Source organism: Saccostrea cucullata, unplaced genomic scaffold, assembly GCF_032062105.1.
Source record: "Saccostrea cucullata isolate Sc308-1 unplaced genomic scaffold, CSIRO_AGI_Scuc_v1 ctg1025, whole genome shotgun sequence".
Classification (NCBI taxonomy): Eukaryota; Metazoa; Mollusca; class Bivalvia; order Ostreida; family Ostreidae; genus Saccostrea; species Saccostrea cuccullata.
In genome coordinates, this window is record NW_026921686.1 from 16,359 (window position 1) to 37,749 (window position 21,391).

A 21,391-nucleotide genomic window follows, 5' to 3' on the forward strand; every position below is an offset into this window, starting at 1 on the left:
TGTATCCTTTGGGGATTAGACAGAAGAACTGCTGGTCAGTTTGTAGCATATGTCCTTTGATGGCCAGCCTTTCTTTTCAAAATTAATTTGGCATAGATTAAGTTGTTAAGACTAATTTGATATTGTTTATTATGATGGCCGGCATTTGACAAAATCTAACAGTCAAACAGTATAGAAATCTATCAGTTATGTAATATTTGTTATAATTATGCCTACAGCACAGGGGATGGATAAAGAAATTTTTTTTTTTTTAAATGGAAAAATCATGGAAATCTTAGAATCAAGGTTGACATGATTTTCTTGCACTCTAAACTGTAAAGGATAATTGTGTAATTTTTGACGGGCGTATCATGCTGTGGCGTGGCACTTTATTTTCGTTTTGTCAAATTAATTCCTAAATATTAAAAAACTGAGAGTTGCAGGATAGGATAGGATAGGATTAGACTGAAATCACAGGATGGGATTGTGGATGCAGGATTCACGATAGGATAGGATAGAATTGTCAACTTATAGGATAGCAGCACTGTAGTGGCAAAGTGCAACATACCTAAATGTCTTGTTGTTTATGAGAATGGAGAGTGAAGGCGGTTTCTTCTGCGATAGTACAATAACTGTGAGTTGGGTTCACGAGAGTACACGAAAATGTTACATGTAACGAACGAGAAGTTCCACAAATCAGTTATATGTCAAAATGAATTTGCATTGGCAATTGTACATAAAAACTAGTTAGTGTCTATAAAGAATAAAAGGCGTTTTCAAAATAAAATCAAACGAAGCTTATTTGTCTTCTTATCTTAATACATGTTACATGTACAATACTGGGTTATGTAGATGGTAAAAAAGGTTTCTGAATATTGCAAAAATCGCATTAGTATGTGTTATATAACATAACTATAGTGTATGTTTAGGGGCCTTACTCAATCAATACTTTTCTATTGTGTATTTAAAGGAGGTCTTCATTTCTTCTTGTATAATTTCAAAATTTGGAAAAAATGCATTACTTCCTGATTTAAAGAATATATATGTTATCAATAAGTGGCAAGCTATATATAACTATCAAAAAAAGTATAAAAAGGTTTAGAAAAAAAAAAAAACATTAAAAATATTGATTGCAAAAGAACATCAGGCGACGCTAAAATTTACAGTGTTGTTCTGTATTTATGACTTAAAAACACTTTCTATGTACAATAGAAGGACCAAATTCCTTATATTCCTATTTGCTGATCTTTGACTGATGGTAGGTAGGAAAAGAGGCATAAATAGAACCACCGAGCCAGACGGAGTATTTTCTTTCAGGTGGAGCATGGATCTTAACCTCCTGTGGGGACGGCGCCAAAGACTTAACTTCTTCTTGAATACGGTCAACAAAGCAGGCAAACATAGTTGAACCACCAGACAATAACGTATTTGCGAACAAGTCCTTGCGGATATCAATATTACATTTCAAGGTGCTGTTATGGATGGTTTCATGCACACCGGTAGATTCCATTCCAAGAAAAGATGGTTGGAACATAACTTCCGGGCATCGGAATCTTTCATCACCGATAGTAATCACCTGACCATCAGGAAGCATATAACTTTTCTCTAGGGATGACGATGACGCAGATGCCTCCATCTCCTTTCCAAAATCCTCAGCAACATAACATAAGCTCTCTTTGATATCCCTAACAATTTCTCTTTCAGCTGTAGTTGTGAAAAAGTAACCACGCTCTCTGAGAATTTTCATGAGATAATCGGTTAAGTCACGTCCAGCAAGATCCAATCTCATGATTGCGTGCGGAAGGGCGTAACCTTCATATATGGGTACTGTGTGGGTGACACCGTCTACAGAATCAATTACAATTCCAGTAGTACGTCCAGAGGCGTACAGAGAAAGCACCGCCTGAATAGCAGTGTACATAGAAGGAAATCGGAAAGTTTCAAACATAATTTGCATCATTTTTTCTCTACTGACTTTGGGATTGAGCGGGGCCTCAGTAAGTAAGACATCGTGTTCCTCTGGGTCCACACGGAGGTCATTAAAGACAGCATGATGCCAGATCTTCTCCATGTCGTTCCAATTTGATATAATTCTGTGTTCAATGGGATATTTGAGGCTGAGAATACTCCTCTTACTTTGAGATTTGTTACCAACATAACTCGCTGTTTCTTCCATCCCAACACTTACCTGAAATTCATAATGAATTCAGCAATATTGAATTATGAATGACAAAAGACGTGCCAGAAATTTAATCATTAATTGGATGGCATGATGGTTGTAGTGAAAGAAGGGAGATGTGTTAAAATGACGTTTGTTCTTTTTCCCAGTGAAAGTAAGGTGGAAAAAGATGTGTGATTTGTTATAACTTGATATGAAAGATCGCCCGAGTAACACTAAGATAAAAAGCTGAATATCTTAACAATAGTAAAATTATTTTATCCCTAAACCATCGTTTAATATCAACTTTATACATATCAGATATGATTAAAAGGAGGCACACATACTATATCTACATTAAAGAAACAACGCTATCAAGAAAGAAGACTTGAGTCATGATGGTCACCATACCTATCTGAAAATTCAAAGGATATCCTCATCTACAAATGCCATTGCCGGGATTTGGCCATTTCTGACAAATGGACTGTTTTTGTTATATAAAAAAAACTTGCATGGTAAGAAATTTGAGCTGAAAAATAAATTAGCTTCTGTGACAGAACGCTTTGGAGCATATTTCGTGGCCACCTAAATCACGTGCTTCGTGCAATGGCAGAACTGTGGCAGATGTGTGGTATAATCGAAGAGGATTACTTTAAAAATCAACACTGAAACCCTATATGTGTCATTTCTTTATGGAAGTTTTTCAATTACATGTAGTTCGCAACTTCTTGAGTGTGAAGAAGTTCATAAATGGTCTATGATTATTATTTATTATTTATTTTTGATTTATTATTTATCTTTATCTGAGCAGTAGACTGTGTATAATTAACAATGAAAGAATATTATTGATAAATCAGGTTTTTTTTCTTTACCTTGTGTTTGGGCCGTGCAACAATGGAGGAAAAAACAGTTCTAGGAGCATCATCACCTGCGAATCCGGCTTTGCACATTCAACATTGCAACCATTATCTATAACTTTAGCTGGGACGTCGTTGTCAGTCATTTTCAGCTGATATGATTTTCACTGCTTGATTCATACGCTCCGAGATGTTTTTTGTAAATGAAAAAATCACCTTTAAAGGCTCTTTATATACAGCATGCTGATAAGGGCCTGTCTTTAATAACAAAAGCTGCACGACGCTAAATGTCTAGAGATCACTAAAGTTTCATAACAAAATTTCATAACGTATATTTTGCATTCACTCCCACCCCCACCCTCAACCCACCCACCCCCCCCCCCCCCCCCACACACACACACCCTCTCTCGTAAAAATTACCTCATAAAACTATAACAAATTGTTCTTCAAATTTTGAATCTTTTTAAATGGTAACTCCATGACATTTTCGGTAAGACACATAATTCCTTCTTAAAGAATTTTTTGATCCATGATATACTATAAAATTAGATCAGTCTTAAAGGAAAGTCACAATATGTTTTGTGATTGAAATAATGTGGACGAGATAACAAAGAGTTTTCAAGCTCAAAAATCAATAAAACAATACAAAATTGGAGCGGAGCAAACACAGATCTTCAAAACATCAGAGGTGGAATCAGGTGCCATAGACGAGAAAGCATCCTCAGCCGACCGGTCACACCCGCCGTGTGCTAATTGTCATGATCGGGAAATAACGAAACATCCGTCGTCATGTCGTCAATTCAGTATGTAAATAATGGCCCTAAAATTGCAATGCATTCTCCACTTAAACATTTGTCGATCAAAACTCCAAGATACTTAACTATTTCTTTACAATCAATGCTATGGTCATTACATACAACCTAGAATTTTTCAAAATTTTGAAGCTTTCTTTTGGAACCAAATAAAATGCATTCAGTTTTACCTAATTATAAATGTAACGATAATTTATTATTTACCAGCCAATGCGAAGTCTGATCTAAAACTTTACTAAGCTTTTCTGATATAAAATCAGGATCTTTATGTGCAAATAAAATAGCGCTGTCATCAGCGTTTAAAATAAGTTATTTCCTTCTTATACGTTGATAGCCCTATAACTTTTCAGCTTTCGAAGAAAGTTAATTTTATTTAAAGAACTTTAAATTAGGACGTTGGCATGCAATAATGTTTGCTTTCATTTAAATAAGAATTCTTTATCTTTTTACATATACAGACTTACAATAATCAATAAAAGATAACAAACCCTAGATTTCTTGGTAATGTAGTTTAAAAATCAGCATAGAAAATCGGAAAATTGTTCTACCCGAATGCACTAAATTTTGGTGAAAAAAACTGTTAGATAAGTTCATTTAATATCATAACTACAAGTTATTGAAATTTTTAAGAACGATTTGTCAATAAAACCTTGGCTTTAAATTACTTCAAAATATTTTAAGTGCATTTATTTTAATTTATAACATGTATCTTAAATTTGCTATTTCTTCTCCCTCTCCCTCGGAATTTAAAATTTTATCGGCCCATTTTATTATGTTTTATCTATCATGCCACGATTTACTATGAACCCTACGTAAAACTTAAAAAAATGAACAATGATAAAATATGTAAGTGAAGGATAACTATCCCAATACATTTAATCGGAAAATGGCTCTGTTCACTAAGAGGAGAAAATATGTCCTGACAAAGTTTTCACCTACTCTATCTAGATCCCAGGATAAAGAAAAATCTTTTTTGATATCAACAGCTGATTTCTTCACCTACCTTCTGAATTTCTAAATTTTCAAATCTTTCCCTTATACACGTATACTATTAGGCTAGTCCATTCTAAGAGTTGTCAGGTCATTCTACTGTTTGGAGTCTGTAGCCTTTTATTAAAATGCCACCTCCTCATTATAAACCTATATACTGCTTTGTTAACCTTGACCCACTGCCCTTGCCCCCTTCCATTTCCCCAGGGGTTATGATTTGATTAAACTTGAATCTATACAATTTGAGAATATTTCTTAATTAATATGATAATAAATGGCCTAGCTAATCTTGAGAAATTTTTAAATTAAATACGCTACATATTCATATAGTACAATGTTACCCTATGTTGTTGTCCTGCTCTACGGGGATTATAACTGGAACAAATTTGAGGTCCCATTAGTGGCAAGGTGCAACATACCTAAATGTCTTGTTGTTTATGAGAATGGAGAATGAAGGCGGTTTCTTGAAATTCTGCGATAGTACAATAACTGTGAGTTGGGTTCACGACAGCACACAAATATGTTAATGAACGAGAAGTTCCTCAAATCAGTTATTATGTCAAAATGAATTTGCATTGGCAATTGTACATAAAAACTAGTTAGTGTCTATAATGAATAAAAGGCGTTTTCAAAATAAAATTAAACGAAGCTTATTTGTCTTCTTATTTTAATACATGTTACATGTACAATACTGGGTAATGTAGATTGTAAAAAAGGTTTCTGAATATTGCAAAAATTGCATTAGTATGTGTGACAAACATAATCATAGTGTATGTTTGGGGGCCTTATTCAATCAATCCTTTTCTATTCTGTATTTAAAGGGGTCTTCATTTCTTCTTCTATACTTCAAAATTAGGAAAAAATGCATTACTTCCTGATTTTAAGAATATATCTGTTATTAATAAGTGGGAAGCTATATAGCTATCAAAAAAAGTCTAAAAAGGTTAAAAAAAATATTAAAATATTGATTGTAAAAGAACATCAGGCAACGCTAAAATTTGCAGTGTTGTTCTGTATTTATGACTTAAAAACACTTTCTATGTACAATAGAAGGACCAAATTCCTTATATTCCTGTTTGGTGATCTTTGATTGATGGTAGGTAGGAATAGAGGCATAAATAGAACCACCGAGCCAGGCAGAGTATTTTCTTTCAGGTATAGCATGGATCTTAACCTCCTTTGGAGACGGCGCCAAAGACTTAACTTCTTCTTGAATACGGTCAACAAAGCAGGCAAACATAGTTGAACCACCAGACAATAACGTATTTGCGAACAAGTCCTTGCGGATATCAATATCACATTTCAAGATGCTGTTGTAGATGGTTTCATGCACACCGATAGATTCCATTCCAAGAAAAGATGGTTGGAACATAACTTCCGGGCATCGGAATCTTTCATTGCCGATAGTAATCACCTGACCATCAGGAAGCATATAGCTTTTCTCTAGGGATGACGATGACGCAGATGCCTCCATCTCCTTTCCAAAATCAACAGCAACATAGCATAAGCTCTCTTTAATATCTCTAACAATTTCTCTTTCAGCTGTAGTTGTGAAAAAGTAACCACGCTCTCTGAGAATTTTCATGAGATAATCGGTTAAGTCACGTCCAGCAAGATCCAATCTCATGATTGCGTGCGGAAGGGCGTAACCTTCATATATGGGTACTGTGTGGGTAACACCGTCTCCAGAATCAAGTACAATTCCAGTTGTACGTCCAGAGGTGAACAGAGAAAGCACCGCCTGAATAGCAATGTACATAGAAGGAAATTGAAAAGTTTCAAACATAATTTGCATCATTTTTTCTCTATTGACTTTGGGATTGAGCGGGGCCTCAGTAAGTAAGACATCGTGTTCCTTTGGGTCCACACGGAGGTCATTAAAGATGGCATGATGCCAGATCTTCTCCATGTCGTTCCAATCTGATATAATTCCGTGTTCAATGGGATATTTGAGGCTGAGAATACCCCTTTTACTTTGAGCTTCGTCCCCAACATAACTCACTGTTTCTTTCATCCCAAAAATTGCCTGAAATTCATAATGAATTCAGCAATATTGAATTATGAATGACAAAAGACTTGCCAGAAATTTAATCAATAATTGGTTTTAGTGAAAGAAGGGAGATGTGTTTAAATGATGTTTGTTCTTTTTCCCAGTGGAAGTAAGCTGGAAAGAGATGTGTGATTTGTTAAAACTTGATATGAAAGATCGCCCGACTAACACTAAGATAAATAGCTGAAAATCTTTACAATAATATAATTATTTTATCCCTAAAACATCGTTTACTTTAGACTTTAAACATATCAGATATGATTAAAAGGAGGCACACATACTATTTCTACATTAAAGAAACAACGCTATCAAGAAAGAAGGCTTGAGTCATGATGGTCACCATGCTCATCGGAAAATTTAAAGAATATCCTCATCTACAAATACTATTGTCGAGATTTGGCCATTTCTGATAAATGGACCGTTTTTGTTATAAAAAAAACCTGTATGGTAAGAAATTTGAATTGAAAAAAATTTAGCTTCTGTGACGGAACGCTTCGGACCATGTTACGTGGCCACCTAAATCACGTGTTTCATGTAATGGCAGAACTATTGCAGATGTGTGTTATAATCTAAGAGGATTACTTAAAAAAAATTACCACTGAAACCGTATGATAATTATATATTTTTAATTTTTGATTTATCAGTTATCTTTATCTGAGCAGTAGACTGTGTATAATTAACAATGGAAGAATATCATTCTTGATAAATCTGGGTTTTTTTCTTTACCTTGTGTCTGGGCCGTGCAACAATGGAGGAAAAAACAGTTCTAGGAAAATCATCACCTGCGAATCCGGCTTTGCACATTCCGGTACCATTATCTATAACTATAGCTGGGACGTCGTTGTCATTCATTTTCAGCTGATAGAAGATTTTCACTGCTTGATTCATATGCTCCGAGTGTTTTTGTAAATGAAAAAAATCACCTTTAAAGGCTCTTTATATACAGCATACTGATAAGGGCATGCCTTCAATAACAAAAGCTGTACGACTCTAAATGTCTAGAGATCACTAAAGTTTCATAACAAAATTTCATAACGTATATTTTGCATTCACTCCCCCCCACCCTCAACCCCCCCCCCCCCCCCACACCCTCTCTCGTAAAAGTTACCTCATTAAGCTATAACAAATTCTTCTTCAAATTTTGAATCTTTCTAAATGGTAACTCCATGACAATTTTGGCAAGACTCATAAATTTCTTCTTAAAGAATTTTTTGATCTATGATATATTAAAATAACATCAGTTTTAAAGGAAAATCACAATATATTTTGTGATTGAAATAATATGGACGAGATAAGAAAATGTTTTCAAGCTCTAAAATCAATAAAACAATACGAAATAGGAGCGGAGCAAACACAGACCTCCAAAACATCAGAGGTGAAAAAAGGTGCCATAGAGGAGGACCGGTCACATCCGCCGTGTGCTCCTTGTCATGATCGGGAAATAACGAAAAAATCCGTCGTCACGTCGTCAATTCAGTGTGTAAATAAGGGCCTAAAAATTGCAATGCATTCACCACTTAAAAATTTGTCGATCAAAACTCGAAGATATTTAACTTTTTCTTTACAATCAATGTTATGGTCATTACATACAACCTGAATTTTTTCAACATTTTGAAGCTTTCTTTTGGAACCAAATAAAATGTATTCAGTCTTACCTAAATGTAACGATAATTTATTATCTACCGGCCAGTGCGAAGTCTGATCTAAAACTTCACTAAGCTTTTCTGATATAAAATGGGGATCTTAATGTGCAAATTAAATAACACTGTCATCAGCGTTTAAAATAATTTATTTCCATTTTATTATACGTTGATAGCCCTGTATCTTTTTTTTTTTTTTTTTTTTTTTTTTTTTAGAAAATTGACTGAACAAAAGTATAAATGATAATATTAGTCGAAAAAATTCTGTAAACATAAAAAAATTACGATAAATTTGCAAATGATTTTTGGACTCTTCATATATATTTCAGGGAAAACTTGTTGAAATGGGTCAAGTGGTGGTTTCCACATATACCTTTGTTTACATAAGTAAACGCAATATCAGTGGGTCTTCAGAGGGTATGTTCCCAAGAAATCGACGCTATCAGCTTTCGAAGAAAGTTAATTTTATTTAAAGAACTTTAAATTAGGACGTTGGCATGCAATAATGTTTTCTATCAAAATAAGAATTCTTTATCATTTTACAAATACAGACTTACAATAATCAATAAAAGATAACAAACCCAAGATTTCTTGGTAATGTAGTTTAAAAATCAGGATAGAAAATCGGAAAATTGTTCTACCCGAATGCACTAAATTTTGGTGAAAAAATTGCTAGATAAGTTCATATAATATCATAACTATTAGTTATTGAAATTTTTAAGAACGATTTGTCCATAAGACCTTGGCTTTAAATTGCTTCAAAATATTTAAAGTGCATTTATTTTCATTAAGAACATGTATTTTTAAATTTGCTATTTCTTCTCCCTCTCCCTCGGAATTTAAAATTTTATCGGCCCATTTTATTATGTTTTATCTATCATGCCACGATTTACTATGAACCCTACGTAAAACTTAAAAAAATGAACAATGATAAAATATGTAAGTGAAGGATAACTATCCCAATACATTTAATCGGAAAATGGCTCTGTTCATTAAGAGGAGAAAATATGTCCTGACAAAGTTTTCAACTACTCTATCCAGATCCTTGGATAAAGAAAAATCTTTTTTGATACCAACATCTGATTTCTTCACCTACCTTCTGAATTTCTGACTTTTGAAATATTTCCCTTATACACGTATAATATTAGGCTAGACCATTCCAAGAGTTGTCAGGTCATTCTACTGTTTGGAGTTTGTAGCCTTTTACTAAAATGCCCCCTCCTCATTATACACCTATATACTCCTTTGTTAACCTTGATCCACTGTGCCACTCTTGAGTGCACAATACCTTAAATATTTCTACTACACCTTATGAATAATCAAGGCTTTGTTGTTCTCGAGAAATATTTAAAGAAATGGTTAAAAAATAATACAAATGTAGTTCAATTGGAAAGGAATTATCCTGTAATAATATTCTTACAGCACAAATGTACTAAAATTTGCCAAAAACTGTAGTAATCTTCTAAAGGAATTTAAAGAAAAAAATGATGATACAGTAAGTCAGTAACCATGACATTCCAGGCAATATTTTTCAGAAGTTAATAATTATAAGAATTGTCTTTTCTTTCAATATAACTAAAACTGATGAATAGGTAGTATTTTTTCGAGTTAACACACAATGGAACATTTAGACCAGTGTCCCTTTTTTCTAAACGTTTTATTTTTCTAGATATTGCATTTTTCACCAAGTTTTGTTTACTTCTCCACGTGCCCAGTGCTACAAATAGCGCCACGCGATATTTCATATAACTACGGGAAGTAACTCTAAAACTACAACTCTACCGGCGCTTAAGGGGGCGCTCTACAACGTGACAACATGGCGAACTTCCGTTGAAACGCCATTTTGGTCCCAAATGATCTGATTCAAATTAACTTAACACCGATAAATCACTGAGTATAACGCAACATGCGATATTGTGGATGGAATGTACATTGTATCACCTCAATTAATACAGTGTATTGCCCAATAGGTATCCTTTCTTAAAAAATGAATTGTTTTTCAATGAATTCAACTTCTACTTATTTACTTATTAAATAATATATTTACAAACTTATCAGAATAAGATTTTTAGGCGAGAGAAAATTATATAAAAACGTGGCTTGTCCATATGGTAATTCATCATTACGTCTTAAAACGCCATAAACTCAGAAATGTCTGTTTTCTTCAATAAACATATATGCTTTCCAGCAAAATATATCCCCCAAAAATGCAAATTTGATAAGATAAGACATATGTATCATCTTCCCATCGACTAGAGGATACTATGTTCACGATTTGTATACACCCGAATGAATGGTTATACCCGGTTAAATTTAAACCCTTCATGAAATCACCAAAACGTTTGGACAGTAAGTGGAATTTTGCATTACCCAAACGTTTGATCAACATTGATTATCAGCTGTTTGTATGGGAAACGTGCAGGTTTTAGACGAAGGTGAACTTGGTTATAGGAATTTCTTTTACCCGCTTTTGGTCATTTACCATGTTTACATGTTTTGTTATATCTAGCACTGGATAACACATGCAAGTTGGATAAAAACGGTAAGTAAATCTACCTTTCTCAATACCATGAATTCACGAAATACATGTCTTTGTCATTGACTGGAAACGTGATGGTTTTCGCTTAAACTCATTTGAAAAACAATACATGTACATGTACAAAACGAACATTTTACAATGTCCTTGCTTGACTTTTTTTTCAATACTTGTACAAGTTATAGTAGAGTTTATTTGAAGTTTATAAAAAAAAAAAACAGTACCAAGATATTTGAACCCACCCTTGAAGCGGATCTCTCAAACCTGAATTTTTGTAATGTTTAAAATTTTTGACAGTTTTTCAATTTTGTTCAATTTCTTTTTTTTCATTGTTTATACACTTTGATATTATATATCTTTTCAGATATTGGAGAAGATCCAACCAGCTATTCTCAAGAAAATGCTGTTTTGGTTTTTCTTTTGTCTATTTTTGTAAATTTAAATAAAGATTATGTTGATTTTATTTTTAACTTTGTTGGTTATAATTTCAATAATTTATAACATTAAACTTTGTAGAGAAATTTAAAGCACCGGACTTTTAAAAATATAGATAGGAGGTGTTTTAACCAAATAAATAAAATATTTTAAATATTTCTAAAAATAATTGAAATACTTTGGAACCTTATTTTATCGGATATGGAGCCTATTATTAGAAACAAGTGCATGCAACAAAAATCAGTTATACTTTTAATTATAGGTAGAGAGCCCCCTTAAAACTCAGGGGCTCGTAACATAAAGCTTGCTAAGTTTTTGACTTAAGTAGGGTCGTAAGTACGTTTTAGGCACAATCTTAGGACCTGTCTAAGTACTACTTAAGTATGTCTAAAACCGTAACATAAAGCGAACTAAGCTAGGTCTTAGCTAAGTCAAACTTATGTTAAAAATATTTTATATGAGTCAACCTATGATTTTTGATTTTATATAGATATATTGCTAAAAGTGATTCAGTTAAGGTTTTAATTTATTACATATTGAAGTTGACGTCCTTACCTATTGGTTTAAGTTATGATAGATTAGATTTCGTATTAAAATTATAATTATGTTATAAATTAATCGGAATGTTTGGAAACAAATACCGCACGGTCAGAAAGTGGCGATTTGTGGTTCATTGTAAATGTACGACAATTGTTTTATAACCTGAGATGTTTTCAGTTTACCTTTTGTAACTCTTTTGTTTTGACAAATGTTCACTTACCCTGTTGTTATCGCAGACAAGAAAAGATAATCGACCGTCTATACTATCTACTTATAATTGAAACTCTAAAGAGTTCAATACATGTTGAATCCCCGCTATGTGTCAGGCCATGCATGTCAGAAGCAAAAACTTGCAGAAGTTTTATGATATACTCATTTGCAATTTAATCAAGGATACAAAAAAAAAATTGGGATATATTTTCGAATGTCTCCACTTATCAGCAATTCTCTCTCTCTCTCTCTCTCTCTCTCTCTCTCTCTCTCTCTCTCTCTCTCTCTCTCTCAAACTGCAGTGAGCCCTGTCTAAATCCGCATTTGTCACGTTCTACAGATACTTTTTATAATATTATTGTTACTGTCATCATCCTCTTTCTTTTTTGTTTTTAACAAATCATTTCAACTCATTTTTTCAAAGTGAAAATACAGATCCATGGTTTATTACTGTATTTAATTTACTGAGGTCCCACTAATTTCAGAGTGAGACGTATCCCTAAAATAAAATTTTGTATTTACATGTATGCTGTGTTGGGAGTGATATTGGAATCAGTGATCAGCACCCCCCCCCAACGAAAAAATAAAATTCTTAAATCAGTGTCAAATAGAGATAATTATTTTCTTTAATGCATAATATGAATAGAGGAATATTTTAACATCGAAAGTCAACATTAAAGAATTCTAAATATATGTACAAGAAAGTTAAAAAGATATAAGAATAAAACTTTAAAAAAAACAGAGCATGTGAAACTGATTAACTACAGAAGAATATTAAATTTTTACAGACTATTTTTTTTTTTGATACAGCATGCATGACGACTATCATGCTCGTAATTGTCATCTTTTATAAACCATCTAATCTAAATATAGTGAACATGTTGAAGTTTTCCAAAATTATTTATATATGTGTGTACAGGATAATAAACTCTCAAATATTGATCAGCTGATTGACACGCTTCACAGCATAGTCACTGATACGGCGTGTTTGTTTAGCACAACCCGCTTTCCTACAAGGCATGCAGGGTGCATTGCAGTAGTAGTATAAACACAATTAACTACTCAAGTCATTAAAAAAAGTAAGTGTCAGGACTAAAATGCAATAAAATTTAATCATGGCGGCTGCCAATTTTAACCATGGTGCAGCTCGTTTAACCATGGCGCACATAAATTTAACCATGGCGAGCCGCCATGGTAAAAACCCCTTGTGGAGAACCCTGGTCAGATATATATATGTGTCACCAATGCACAAGAAAAAAAGGTAATTTTAAAAAAATCAATTCTTGAGCGAAGTTAATGTTTTGTCTCTATAAACGTACGAATGATTTTTAGATATATTGCAAATAAGTATACCATTTCTGGATTCCCTTTTTTCTTTAATCGAGTAATGTTGCATCGTAAACAATTTTGAAATAACAAAATTTTATGCAAATTTTTATGTAAAGATTTTCCCCCAAACATTTAAAGTACCTCGTTTATCATTTTAAGATCTTTTATTTTTCCCTGATACATATACAATTTAATTGCTACGATTACAGAAGACAATGAAAGAAACAAAAATGATAAAAAAAAATGCATGTACTAGTTATTATAGAGAAATAGTTTAGAAAAAAAGAAACTTCATATTTCGACATATATTTTAGAACTGCAATTTTACACAGAACAATTAATAACAGTCCTCAAACTTACAGCTTTACAATTTCTATTCAAAATATTTCTAGATTATAAGATATCAATTACAAGTAATTAATTAAGTAATAATTGGTAATGTGATACAGTTTTATTTTTTTTTTAAACTACGACGTTGTGTTTGTGAAATATTTTTCTCACAGAAAAGTATCTAGGTAAAAAAAATATTTTACTAGAAGAAGTTTGCCTTAGTTGTTTGTAAAATCTTCATACATGTATTATGCGGCAATGTTTTCCACTCATCTAAAATAAGCCTTAGTTTTTATTTTCGTAAATTAACTTTTAAGAGAAACGGTAATATCCTACATATAAGAACATTAACAAAGCAATTTTATGGATAAAGCGACTTTATGCGAATTTCAATGTATAAAAAGAACTCTGATAAAACGAATATGCGGACAAAACGAACAGAATTTCTGTTTGATAGAGATAAAAACAAAGTTTCGGAATTTCAGTTATAGAACTTGAGTTTGAATTTTAAATAACTTCACTCCGTCTGCTGTATATAACTTTTTTAAAAATATAATTGTAATAAATTAAAGCATTCAAGATAAAATTTACACCGGTTTTGTCTGAAAAGTGCATATAATCACTTATATTTAAAATTTACATCACTTACCCAATTTTTTTTTTATTTTATTATTTTAAACTACATGTACTCGATACTTGTGATTGATCAGGACTTTATTCGTGAAAAGTTTGATACAAGAAAATATATATTGCCTATTTAGATTTTTAATACCCCAAATATGTTACTTTTTATTTCAAACAGGTCACAATAATTTATTTGCATTAATGTGCAATATTTGTTCAATGATAAATATTATTCAAACTGTTTTACGTAAAATAAGACTAGAATTATAGCTGTTGAATTATTCCTTAATTTTTGTCAACTCTCACGAGAGATGAACATTAACTTTGATTTCCGGATGTGAAGTCCTAGTGTAAGCTGCCATTTATCACTCTGCAATCCTCAGCTGACTCCACTAGGCTACATACAAAAAGTGCGAGGCCACCCGAGGATCACGAACTGGTCAGTTTGACGCGATGATGCGATTTTCTAAATATAATAGAGATGTTATCAACGAGCGATCTGCCTTATCATTGATAAAGAAAACAAGCTGCAAAGACATCAAAGAGAGCCCGAAACACACAATCGCCTGGATTATGGGGGTTCTTCAAAATATGCACTGTACAGTATGTTCTTATGCATAGTCTTCTTGGCCATTACATGTACATAAATGATGACCAGAACTCCATAGAATCTTCTACATGTAACTAGGTCAGCGCATATATATAGATCCACTGCAGCCGAGGCGTGCATCCAAGAAGTCACAGAAAAAAAACATCAAATTTAAAACATTCACACTAGTAATCGCATTACTAACTAACAGGAATTGATGGTGAGCACTTTAATTTTTTGGTACATTAGTCATTCTATAACACTGTGTCATTTTTTTTTAAATTAATACAAGTCTGATTAACCGAATGTATTAAGAGTAAAGACATTTCAGAAATTTAAAGCACAAGTTATAAACGGATACATTAACGTCTATAAAAAACTACAGACATGGGAAGAAAGATCACAAAGAATCATTATGAGTATTTTCTTGCATGTCTAATCTATTCTTTTTAAGGCCAGGATTAATCATGCTTATAATTAAAGAACTTGCAATCATTTTCTTCATGCAGTTTTAATTGCATTTATGACAAAAAAGTCATCAATTCAGCCATCCTATATTATTGGAATGAAACCAAAATTAAAATACATAATTGTTTATATGTATAGTATGCAGATAAAGTTTACTAAAACACAAAAAATTTGGACGGTAACTAATGACACAATACTGAATATTCCTAAACCAGCCGTAAGTTCGGGGTTTGCAAATTAGGACTTTTTTCAGATAATTTGTAAATGCTTGATTTTAGCTGATAGCATTTCAATGTTATTACTTACTTGTGCTTAAAGGTATGTGGGCGTTGGGAAGGGGCCCAAAGTCACACAACAAGAAAATTATTTAATTGTTAAATCTTTGCATGTGTATATCCTCATATTTTCATATGAAATAAGGAGATAGACAGATTAAGCATTGTGAATTTTTATAGAAAAGTGTACCGTAATTTATGGAATATAGGTCGATACTTTTTTCTCAGAACAGCTGGGGTCGCCCCATATTCAGAATCGACCTTTTTAAGGCTCAAGTTTACGAAAAATGCCCTTACTAATTGGGCAAAAGACTAACTCTTAAATGTTTTCACCCCTTCTATGGCAAAGATTTTAAGCATTTCAAGACAAATTGATATAAAGATTTGAATGCATTTTTGAGTATTTCTTGTAATTTTTGTATATACCAATGTATCTATATTCTAAAAGCAGGTATTGTGTAGTTTCTGAAAACGATTAGAAAAGTATAAATTCAGTTGCCATGGCAACGAAATACACCATTATCATGTTGGAATTTTCATTTATTCAAGAATGAGATTCATTGTAGGTTTTGCTTAGTTAAATATATTAAAAATATCTTAATGTTAAGGTGAAAATTACGAACATGTTGTACATTTAAAAAAAAAAACAACTTTAAGTATTGGGGGGGGGATTGGGTAGGGGTTGGAGGTAATCACCAGAATATAGCATTTTTACAAATAACGTGTTACCCCCGCATTGATTTCAATAATGGAAAAATCGCTCGAATAGTGCGCAAAATTTAACTCAAGGTAGCAAAAAAACTGGTACAACCACTTAAAACATTTTTGCATATTATTTTATCTTAATTATTTTCTCTTTCCAACGGTGCAAGATTCATTCTGATATTTTCAGTATTAACGAAGTTATGATTTTTTTTTCAAACTAAACTCGTTTTTCAAGTCAGATGCGTAGAAATGCGTATATGCCATGTAAGAATCGGGTGGAAATCCGATCCACTAATTTATTGGTACGAAAGAAAAGGACAAAGAATGATATAAGAATATACACACAAAGAAGGAAAATATGTTAAAATTTTGGTTTAATGTTGGAAAATGTTTTGGCCTCGGTCATAAAGACTGAAGAAGAGCCGTTGGGTGTAAAGAAAAAGGTGACTGTTGCATCTACTGATTGACGTCCTCAACAGAAATAGGACGATTGGGTTCTTTTTGGTGTTGGGCAATCTACAGTGCATCAAGTGTTGAGGCCATTATAAAATATCCAATTTAATATGATACATGAAGTGAGATAACGAACAGTATTCAATATCAAAGTCCATAAAACAGAGCAAAAGAGGAGCAAAGCAAAACGGACCTCTAAAACATCAGATGTGGGATAAGGTGCCATGGAGGAGTGAGCTGCCGACCGGTCACACCTGCCATGTGCTCATTGTCATGATCGGGAAATAACAGGGAAACCCGTCGTCAATTAAGTGTACATGTATATACAATAGGCTAACAATTTATTAGATAAACGGCAGTTGTAATTATGCATTTTCAAGGAGAATGAATAGGATGAAGAAAACTAAAAGTGATCGATCTCAAAAAATCTTTGAACAATACAAATATGTGGATAGGAAATTAACAAGAACCCCTAGCCATTCATGTTGGGATAAGATGCCAAGGAGGATATTTACGAATGCTTACTTTCAACGAGTTTATTGAAATTCCTGTAATATTAGATTATACATGTATATGAGTAGCTTGCCTGAATTAAAAACAGAGAAAAGTAGAAGGTATAAAGGTTCAAGAGCTGAACGATAATGGAGCCCGAGCAATTGATGGAATGCATGTTCCTATCATAGCTCCAGAGCATTCCGAAGGAGACGACTTGAATAGTAAGGACATTACTTATTGATCCTACGGGGCACTTGTTTGCGACCATGCACAGCTATGTCTTTAGAGTTATAAACATAGGTTTGCCAGAAAGGATGCAAGATGCCCTTTTGCAAATTCGAAAATTTATCTCGGATGAGATAATGGCTCCTTGTTTAGAGTTTTGCATTCTAGCCACCATTTTACCAGTGATATTTTACACGCCAATTCATACACAACCGAAATAAAACTTATAATGAAGATTTATGCAATTAACAAAACAAAATACATATTACATAAGTAAATTTGCCACGTGTTCATACGACAAAATTTACACACATGAAGTAATAATTTGCTACAAAGTGTATGCAAAAGTTAATTTGCACCTAGTCCTGACCAGGTGTAAATTTACTCAACTGTGCAAAATTTGCATATGAGTAAATCGGTTCATACGACAGAAATTGCACATGTAAGTAAATTTACTTATATGTAAAGTATACTGAGGTTTGCAAATCATGTTGTATGAATGGGGTATTATACCCCATTCATACGACATGAGCTGCATACCTCAGTATATTTTACATATATGTAAAACTACTCACATGTGCAATTTTGGTCGTATGAACTTATTTGCTCACATGTAAATTCTGCACAGTGGAGTAAATTTACACCTGGTCAGGACTAGGTGCAAATTTACTTTTGCATACATGCTGTCGCAAATTATTAGTTCATGTGTGTAAATTTTGTCGCATGAACACGCAGCAAGTTTACTCATGTATGTATTTTGTTTTGTTTGTTGCATAAATCTCCATTTTTAGTGCCGTTTCGGTTGTTAATGTATTGTTGTCTATATAATATCACTCTGTTAACATGGTGGCGGGAATGCAAAACATAAAAAACTGGGTTTTTAAAAATATTTTTGTGGTCATCTTTGCTGTACTTCAAGGACAGCTGAAAGTAATTTGAGTTTTATAGGGGTACTGCTTTAAAGTCTTTAAAAGATACGCCGGGTTGTTTTAGCATTAGTTCTTTCCACAAATGGCTTTTTCAACTCTGAAAACAAGGATCCACACTATTTCTCAAGTCCCCTCCGAGATAAATTTGAATTTGCAAAAACGTACTCATCTTGCACCGTTTCTGGCAAATCTATGTTTATGCCTCTAAATTATAAAAATATAACTGTGATTGCGCAAACATGTGCTCTGCAGGATCAATAAGTAAACCCTTACTTTTCAAGATGTCTTCATGGGAAGGCTCCGGAGCTGTGATAGGAATAGGCTTTACCTCAATCATCCGGTACCATTTTAGATTTACTTTCTTCTACCTTTCTTTGTTTTTAAACGAAGGCAAGCTACTGACGTATAAATTCATGCTACAGGAATTTCAACAAGCGTTTTGAAATTAGCATTTTTAAGTATTCTCGATCATTGGCACCTGGTCCCACCATGCATTTCTAGGGGATTCGTGTTTATTTCCTATTCACATATTTGTTTCGTTTGATTTTAAAAAAAACGATCGATTGCCCATTTCATTCTCCTGGAAAAACACATAATATTCAAGCAGAAACTTCAAAATGACCTCGCAAACTTGATATACTGTTGATTTCCAAACACCAATAATATTACAAGTTGTTCTTTACTCTGCTGAAGACGCCATACAGTAGATAGCAACAGCCATCTTTTTCTGAACTCTAAACGGCTCTTCTATAGTCTTTAGGCCCGAGGCCAACGCATTTTCCAATTTCAAAGAATGATTTCAATTAATTTCCCTTTTTGTCGTGTGTAAATTTTTTCCTGAAAGTTTACCAAAAAATAAATGGATCGGATTTTCCCCTACTTTCTTTGAGGAACATTCAAATATTAGTCTTATACCCAAATAGTAAAAAAATGACCTTTTTCTATAAGGTTCTACAATTCGGAATCTGTGGATCACCTTATTTTATATGAAAATATAAGGATTTACTTACAGTGCATAAATCTCGTCTGAACGCATAGCAAATTAACTTTTACTAACGTGTATATTTACTCATATGTAAATCTGCACACATAAGCAAAGTTTCGTCGTATGAATGGGGTATTAGATTCATTTAACTAATTCTTGTGATTTATTTTCTTTTTATAAAATTCTACAAATACTGCTTAGTGGGACATTAACATTTTTTTACATTAAAAAATATACTCTTATGATTACTGTAGAAGTACTTTTTTCGGCGTGGTATTAATTTACGCTATGTACGCGGTCACAGATTTTCCGCGGAAATTTGTCCAAGCGTACTTAATATAAATGTAAGGCATCATGAGAAGTAAAATTCAAACAATTATAGCATGGATTACGGGGCAAAATTAGACAAAAAACTCTTCATCTTGACAAATTTATAAAGGAATAATGGACACTTGTGTCATTAAAAGTTATCTCTATAATGGATTAAGTTTACTTTGTGAAAGTGCTAGGATATATGTGAATGAAACGTGTCCCAAACTTTGTCGTTTTAATAATTTCCAGATAAAAGAGAATTTTAAACATTATTTTAGAAAATTTCATGCTTTAGCAACATATGAATCATGATATTATTTAGACAATTTTAGAAAATCGTATCTACAGATCTGTGTACTAGTCCTTTTAACTTTTTACTGCTGTAATTGTTCAATGCCGGCTTCTCCCTTATACACACTTTTTGCTCGAGTATAGTCATGTACTAATAAAATGAATTTGTTTTTCGAAAAAAATGAAAAATAAAGGTAAAATATTCCCTTCGCATCCACAACATAGGGTTTTGGAGTTTGGTCACAACCCCTTTTCCTAATCTAAAATTTTTCACGTAAGCTGCCACTCCCATTCCCTAGAAGAATAGAAAAATTTGTAATAGCTGAGAAAAAAGTTACACTTCACTATTAATATTTTGACATTAATGAAGCCAAAGAGATGACATTTCAGGCTTTTTGGAAAGACAAACTTGTATTTTATTTCATTGTGTATTATCTCAATCACTGAAGTTAATCGAAAGAAGGCTTACTTTTGCATAATTTCCCTGCATTAGAAAGTTCCTCCTACCGCTTTTCAGGTTAAGGAATTTGTCAAAAATGAACACAATCATTTTCAAAGCGAAAAGATATCCGTATATCGTTGAACTTTATAGATCTTTAAATTTGTAGCCATACATATTTTTTCTAACTTTAAACATGTCACGGTACAAACAGCTGATGCAAGTGAAATCGCTTTGGCCAAACACAAAAGAGACCTAATATATACATATACAAATATGTAAATCTTTACTTTTCAGAAATAATGGGTTCAAATTCTAAAGAACCTTATATCCATATTCTAAGACTGTTCTAAGGTGTATTTCCTATGGGTGTCCTTAACCTATTTGCGTTGATGTGGCCTCAACTAAACATTTAGATATATTGACGACGTATTTTCGATTAACCATGGTTATTGATACAATATATCACAGTGAGCTTTAAATAAAATATAACACAGTGTCTGAGACATCTGTTTCATTTATGGATATTTTAGTAGAAAGAGACGTTCATGACAATCTAACAACCAAGCTTTATGATAAACGTGATGACTAACTTTTCAATCGTCAACTTCCCTTACCTATGTAGCAATATACCGTCATCACCTGCATACAGGCTTCATATCTTTCAGTTGATTCGATACACATGTGCATGCTCTACGTATGAAAATTTTAAAAAGAGGTACTCTTTTGATATGT

General features: G+C 32.9%; 1 pseudogene; it reads right to left on the reverse strand.

The window, feature by feature from the left end:
• Positions 1 to 1,165: 1,165 nt before the first annotated feature.
• LOC134260562 (actin-2-like) lies at positions 1,166 to 7,698 on the reverse strand (annotated as a pseudogene).
• Positions 7,699 to 21,391: the final 13,693 nt, after the last annotated feature.